Here is a 7168-nt window from a genome sequence, read left to right on the forward strand (position 1 = left end):
ACTAAAGTGCATGACCATACACTTCCCAACACTATATTCCATCTGCCACTTCTTTGCCCATTTTCTCAATCTGTTGAAGTGTTCCTGCAGACTGTCTACTTCCTCAACACTACCTGCCCCTCTACCTATCTTCATATCGTCCGCAAACTTGGCCACAAAACCATCAATTCCATCATCCAAATCATTGACATACAAAGGAAGCGGTTCGATCACCGACCCATGTGACACACCATTATTCATCAGTAGCCAACCAGAAAAGATGCCCATTATTTCCACTCTTTGCCTCCTGCCAGTCAGTCAATTTTCTATCCATGCGAGTATCTCCCCTGTAATTCCATGGGCTCTTATCTCATTAAGCAGCCTCATGTGCGGCACCTTGTCCAAGGCCTTGTGAAAATCCAACTATACAACATCCACTGATTCTCCTTTGCCTATCCTGCTTGGTATTCCCTCAAAGAACTCCAACAGATTAGTCAGGTAGGATTTCCCCTGACAGAAACCACTACCTTGGCCTATTTTATGACATGCATCCAAGTACCCTAAACCTGCATCCTTAATAATGGACTCCATCATCATCCCAAGCACTGAAATAAAACTGCATGGCCTATAATTCCCTCTTGTCTGTCTCCCTCCTTCTTAAAGAGAAGGGTGACATTTGTAAAATTGTTGGGATCCTAATTCTGAAGTTTGCTGAAGGTTCCAGAAGTTGGATCTTGCTTACTTTAATAGCTCCTATCTATCCTATGGCCATGTCCACCTACCTGCCAATAGTTTTTGACTGATAGCTATTTGGAAAGCCACGCACTTTGGGAACATTGCAGAGGAGGTAGGGGGTCAAGAGTACTGTCGAGGTGGGATGGGAGGTTGGAGCAGGAGCTGGATGGGAGGGTGTGGTATTTGCCTGGGACTTAGAATCAGGACCCAGGGCAGATTTTCCGTTTGTGCTTCCCCTTTGTGTGCTGAGTGGAAATGGTCTCCTGGAGGAAATCAGCACCAGTGTAGTCACGGTGAGACTGTGTGACCCGCAGCTGGTAAATAGTTAAATGGGTTTATTATTGCTACGTGTACCAAGGTACAGTGCAAGCCATCTATTCAGATCATTTCATCACAGCAGTGCCTTGAGGCGGTACAAGGGAAAAGCAATAAGAGAATGCAGAATGAAGCGTCACAGAGAAAGTTCTGAGCAGGCACCCCGAGTGGTGCAACACCACGACAAGGTAGACTGACAGGTTGAGGGTCCCCACTATCATCCAAGCAGATCATTCAATAACCTCATTGCAGCAGACCGACGCAATCTGTGAGCTTAGTGGTACATGCTTTCAGGCTTTTGTATCTTGGGAGGGGGAGAAGAGAGAATGCCCAGGGTAGGTCTTTGTTGGTTGCTTTACCGAGGCAGTATGAAATATGGACAGAGTCGATTAGGAGAGGTTAGGTTTGGTGATGTACCGGACTCTGCTGTTTATTACAGTCTCAAGCAGAGCAGTTGCCTTTCCGAGCTACGGTGCATCCAGATAAGTTGGTTGCTATGGTGCATCTGTACAGATTGGTGAGGCTCAGAGGGAACGTGCCAAATTTCTTTAGATTCCTGAGAAAGTAGAGGTGCTGATGCAGTTTCTTGGCCAAGGCATCTATATGGTTGGACCAGGACAGGCCACACACCATTCCCTCAGTGGTGTATATTGATGTAGACAGGAGCACGTGCACTCCCCCCTCCCTGAAGTCAACGAGCAGCTCTTTGGTTTTGCTGACATTGAGGGAAAGGCTGTTGGCACCATGTCACTCAACTGTCTACTTCCTGTACTCTGACTCGTTGTGATCTGAGTTTCAACCCACTATGCTGGTGTCATCTGAAAACCCGTAGACAGAGTTAGAGTAAAATCTGGACCGCAGACGTACAGGGAATAGAGTAGTGGGCCTAGGATGGGACCAGTGCTGAGGATAATCACGATGGAGGGGTTGCTGCTTATCCTTACTAACTGCGGTCAGTAATTGTAACTATTGTGGTCCCACCTGTAGTGTATTTAATATTTCAGTAATATTGTAAATATATTGTTTCATTAAGCACCCTTCGGTGTTAGCATAATTCTTTACAGGTTATATGTAAGAAAGATATGACTGGCATACATCATGACACACCACCACGTCATATGTGAGTACAGGGTGACAAGAATCATAAATAATTTAAAAAAAGCAGAAACGGCTGGCTATATCGGAAATATAGACACATTCGATTGCACAACAGATAACTGGATACTGAACTAATTGAGTGGTGTTTTAAAGCAAGTGAGTGCCAGTGTTACTGAGCATAATAAATGGGAAAGTATGCAATTTGCTTAGAAGTTTGACTGCGTCAATCAAACAAGCCAAAAGTAATTTTGCTGATATCCGGAACATAATGTAGGAACATTTAGAACTGAAACAATGCGATGCATGCAGAATGCTGAAGGAACACAGCAGGCCAGACAACATCTACAGAAAAGAGTACAGTCAACATTTCAGGCCGAGACCCTTCATCAGGACTGGAGAGAAAGGATGAGGTGTCAGAGTAAGAAGGTGGGGGAAGGGGAGGAAGAAATACAAGGTGATGGGTGAAACCAGGGGGTGGGGGGGGGGGGGGGAGAGATGTGAAGCAAAGAGCTGGGAAGTTGATTGGTGAAAGAGATAAAGGGCTGGAGAAAGGGGAATCTGAAAGCCATGGAAGAAATAAAAGGGTGGAGGAGCACCAGAGGGAGATGTTGGGCAGGTAAGGTGATAAGGTGAGGGAGGGAAATGGGAATAGGGAATGGTGAAAGAGAAGGGGATGGGGGGCATTACCAGAAGTTCAAGAAATCGACGTTTATGCTGTCAGGTTGGAGGCTACCCTGACAGAATATAAGGTGTTGCTCCACCAGCCTCAGTTGCCTCATTGCAGCCGTACAGGAAGCCATGGACTGACGTGTCGGAATTCCATCTAGGTAGTCTCCAACCTGATGGCATGATCATCGATCTTGCAAACTTCTGGTAATGCCCCCCTGCTTCACCATTCCCCATTCCCTTTTCCCTCTCTCACCTTATCTCCTTGCCCCCCCTTTGCCTCCTTCTGGTACTCCTCCCCCTTTTCTTTCATCCATGGCCTTCTTTCCTCTCCTATCTGATGCCCCCTTCTCCAGCCCTTTATCGCTTTCACCTATCAACTTACCAGTACTTCTCTTTACCCCTCCCCCAGTTTCACCTACCACCTTGGGTTTCATCTCCCCTTCTCCCACCTTACGCTAACTTGTCATCCTTTTTCTCCAGTCCTGATGAAGGTCTTGGCCCGAAACGTTAACTGTACTCTTTTCCATAGATGCTGCCTGGCCTGCTGAGTTCTTCCAGAATTGTGTGTGTGTGTCACTCGGATTTCCAGCATCTGCAGATTTTCTCTTGTTTGTGATTGGACTGAAACCATTGTTGATTTCAGAACGCTTTAGGTTTATTAAGTGGAATCAGAAAGAAGGGGAGTCCATTTTGGCTTATAATTTGTGACTATTGAAGAAATTGTCCAAGCATTGTCAGTTCAGTGATGGGGTTAGTGATACACTGAGATCATTTAGTTTGTGGAATCTTACAAGAAAGCATTCAAAAACAGCTCATAGCTAAAGCACAACCCACGTTAAAAATAACAGATGAAATCACTGTATTAAAAGAAACAGCAGCCAGAGATGCAACTGAGTTGTTATTATAAGACCAGAAAACCATTTGATACTTTACTTTACTTTATTTTATTGTTACCAAACAATTGATACTAGAGTGTACAATCATCACAGTGATGTTTGTTTCTGCGCTTCACGCTCCCTTAGGTACAAATTGAAGTAAATATAATAAAAAATTTAATTATACATCAAAATTAGAAAATAGAAAAGGGAAAGTAAGGTAGTGCAAGTCAGGTCCAGATATTTGGAAGGTACGGCCCAGATCCGGGTCAGGATCCGTTCAACAGTCTTATCACAGTTGGAAAGAAGCTGTTCCCAAATCTGGCCGTACGAACCTTCAGGCTCCTGAACCTTCTCCCGGAGGGAAGAGGGACAAAAAGTGTGTTGGCTGGGTGGGTCTTGTCCTTGATTATCCTGGCAGCACTGCTCCGACAGCGTGTGGTGTAAAGTGAGTCCAAGGACGGAAGATTGGTTTGTTTGATGTGCTGAGCTATGTTCACGATCTTCTGCAGCTTCTTCCGGTCTTGGACAGGACAACTTCCATACCAGGTTGTGATGCACCCTAGAAGAATGCTTTCTACGGTGCATCTATAAAAATTAGTGAGGGTTTTAGGGGACAGGCCAAATTTCTTCAGCTTTCTCAGGAAGTAAAGGCGCTGGTGGGCCTTCTTGGCAGTGGACTCTACTTGGTTAGACCAAGTCAGGTCATTTGTGATATTCATCCCGAGGAACTTAAAGCTTTTGACCTGTTCCACCTGCGCACCATCGATGTGGATGGGGTTGTGTGGTCCGCTACTCCTTCTGAAGTCAACAACCAATTCCTTCGTCTTGCTGACATTGAGGGATAGGTTATTATCTTCGCACCATGCCACCAGGTTCTTAATTTCCTCTCTGTACTCAGACTCATCATTACCCAAGATACGGCCTACAATTGTGGTCCCATCAGCAAACTTATATATTGAGTTTGATGGAAACTTGGCTACACAATCATGGGTGTACAGTGAGTACAGCAGGGGGCTGAGTACACAGCCTTGTGGGGCACCGGTGCTCAGAGTGATTGTAGAGGAGAGCTTGTCCCCTATTTTTACAGCCTGGGTCCTGTCTGTGAGGAAGTTGAAGATCCAGCTGCAGATCTGAGTGCTAAGACCCAGGATCTGGAGCTTAGGAATCAGTTTATTTGGAATGATGGTATTAAAGGCAGAGCTGTAGTCAATGAAAAGGAGCCTTACATATATTACCTTACATTTGGTCCGTGAAGTCTGCTCCACCATTTCATCATGGCTGATTCAATTTTCCTCTGATTCAGCCCCAGTCTCTTGGCTTCTCCCCATATCCCTTCATGCGCTGACCAATCGTGATTCTATCAACCTCTGCCTTAAATATACATAAAGACTTGGCCTCCACAGTTGCCTGTGGCAAAGAATTCCACAAATTCACCACTCACTGGCTAAAAAGATACCTCCTTATCACGCCTCTATTCTGAGGATGTGTCCTCTGGTCTTAGACTCTCCCACCATAGGAAACACCCTCTCTACATCCACTCTATCAAGGCCTTTCATCATTCAATAGGTTTCAATGAGGTCACCCCTCATTCTTCTGAATTATATTGAATACAGGCCCAGAGCCATCAAACGCTCTTCAGATGACAAGTCATTTGATACTAGAATCATTTCCATGAACCTCCTTTGAACCCTCTCCAGTTTCAGCACATCCTTTCTAAGATAAGGGGCCTAATCCTGCTCACAACACTCCAAAGGAGCCCTCACCAGTGCTTTAGAAAGTCTCAACATTACATCCTTGCTTTTATATTCTTGTCCTCTTGAAATGAGTGCCAACATTGCATTTGCCGTCCTTAGCAATGACTCAACCTGCAAATTAACATTTAGTGAATCCTGCACAAGGACTCCCAAGTCCCTTTGCACCTCAGTTTTTATATCTTCTCTCCATTTGGAAAATAGTCAACTCTTCCATTTCTTCTTCCAAAGTGCATGATCATACACTTTCCAACACAGTTTTCCATCTGCCATTTCTTTGTCCATTCTCCTAATCTGTCAAAGTCCTTCTGTAGTCTCTTGACTTCCTCAAACTACCTGCTCTTTCACCTATCTTCATGTTATCTGCAAACTTTGCAACAAAACCATCAGTTCCATCATCCGACTCTTTGACATATAATGTAAAGAATCAGTCCCATCACAGACCCCTGTGGAACACCTCTAGTCACCGGCAGTCTGTGAGGAAAGGCTCCCTTTGTTCATGCCTCCTGCCAATCAGCCACTGCTTTGTCCATGTCCGGTAATACCATGGGCTCGTAGCTTGTTAAGCAGCCTCATGCTGGCACCTTGTCAAAGGCCTTCTGAAATCCAAGTACACAATATCAACCAATTCTCCGTTGTCTATCCTGCTTCCTATTTCTTCAAAGAACTCTCAACGGATACAAATTCCAACAGATTTGTCAGGCAAGATTTTCCCTTGAGCAATCCATGGCCTATTTTATCATGAGCCTCCAAGTACCCTGAAACCTCATCCTTAGTAATCGATGCCAACATCTTACCAACCACTGAGATCAGACTAAGTGGCCTATACTTTCCTTACTTCTGCCTCTCTCCCTTCACTGTAGAAATGACCCCTCCTGTAATCCAGCACCAACCTGATTTTCCCAATCTACCTGCATATTGAAGTCCCCATTGCCCTTTTGGCACGCACTTTCTAGCTCCCGTTGTAACTTGTAGGCCACATCCTTACTATTATTTGGAAGTCTATATATAACTCCCTTCAGGGTCTTTTTACCTTTGCAGTTCCTTAGCTCTATCCACAATGATTCAACACCTTCTGACCCTATGTCAACTCTTTCTAATAATTTGATTTCATTTTTTTAGCAACTTCCTGCCAATCCTTTTGATACAAAGTGTATCCTTGTACATTAAGCTCCCAGGTATAATTTTTCACCATGACTCCATGACGCCTACAACATCATACCTGCCGATCTGCAACTGTGCTGCAAGTTCATCTACCTTATTCCATATACTGTGCGTATTCAGGTACAACACCTTCAGTCCTGTATTCACCTTTTTCAGTTTTGTTGCACCATGTTCAACCTTTTAATTCCTAACTTTCTCTGAGGTCTTACCAACATCTGCCTCCACAACCTCTCCACTAACTGTTCTGGCACTTCTGGTTCCCAGCTCCCTGAAAGTCCAGTTTAAACCCCACAAACCTCCCCACTGGGATATTAGTCCCCCTCCAGTTCAGGTCCCACCTTCCCTGGAAGAGAGACCAAAGATGCAAAAATCTCATGTCCTACCTCCGACACCAACTACTCAGCCATGTATTAAACTGTATAATTTTCTTAGTCCTAGCCTCACTACCACGTGGCACGGGTAGAAATCCTGAGATCACAACCCTAGAGGTCCAGCCCTTTAACTTAGCACCTAACTCCCTGAACTCCCTATGCAGAAACTCATCACTCGTCCTACCCATGTCATTGGTACCTAGATGGA

This window comes from Hemitrygon akajei, chromosome 30 (genome assembly GCF_048418815.1).
Source record: "Hemitrygon akajei chromosome 30, sHemAka1.3, whole genome shotgun sequence".
Classification (NCBI taxonomy): domain Eukaryota; kingdom Metazoa; phylum Chordata; class Chondrichthyes; order Myliobatiformes; family Dasyatidae; genus Hemitrygon; species Hemitrygon akajei.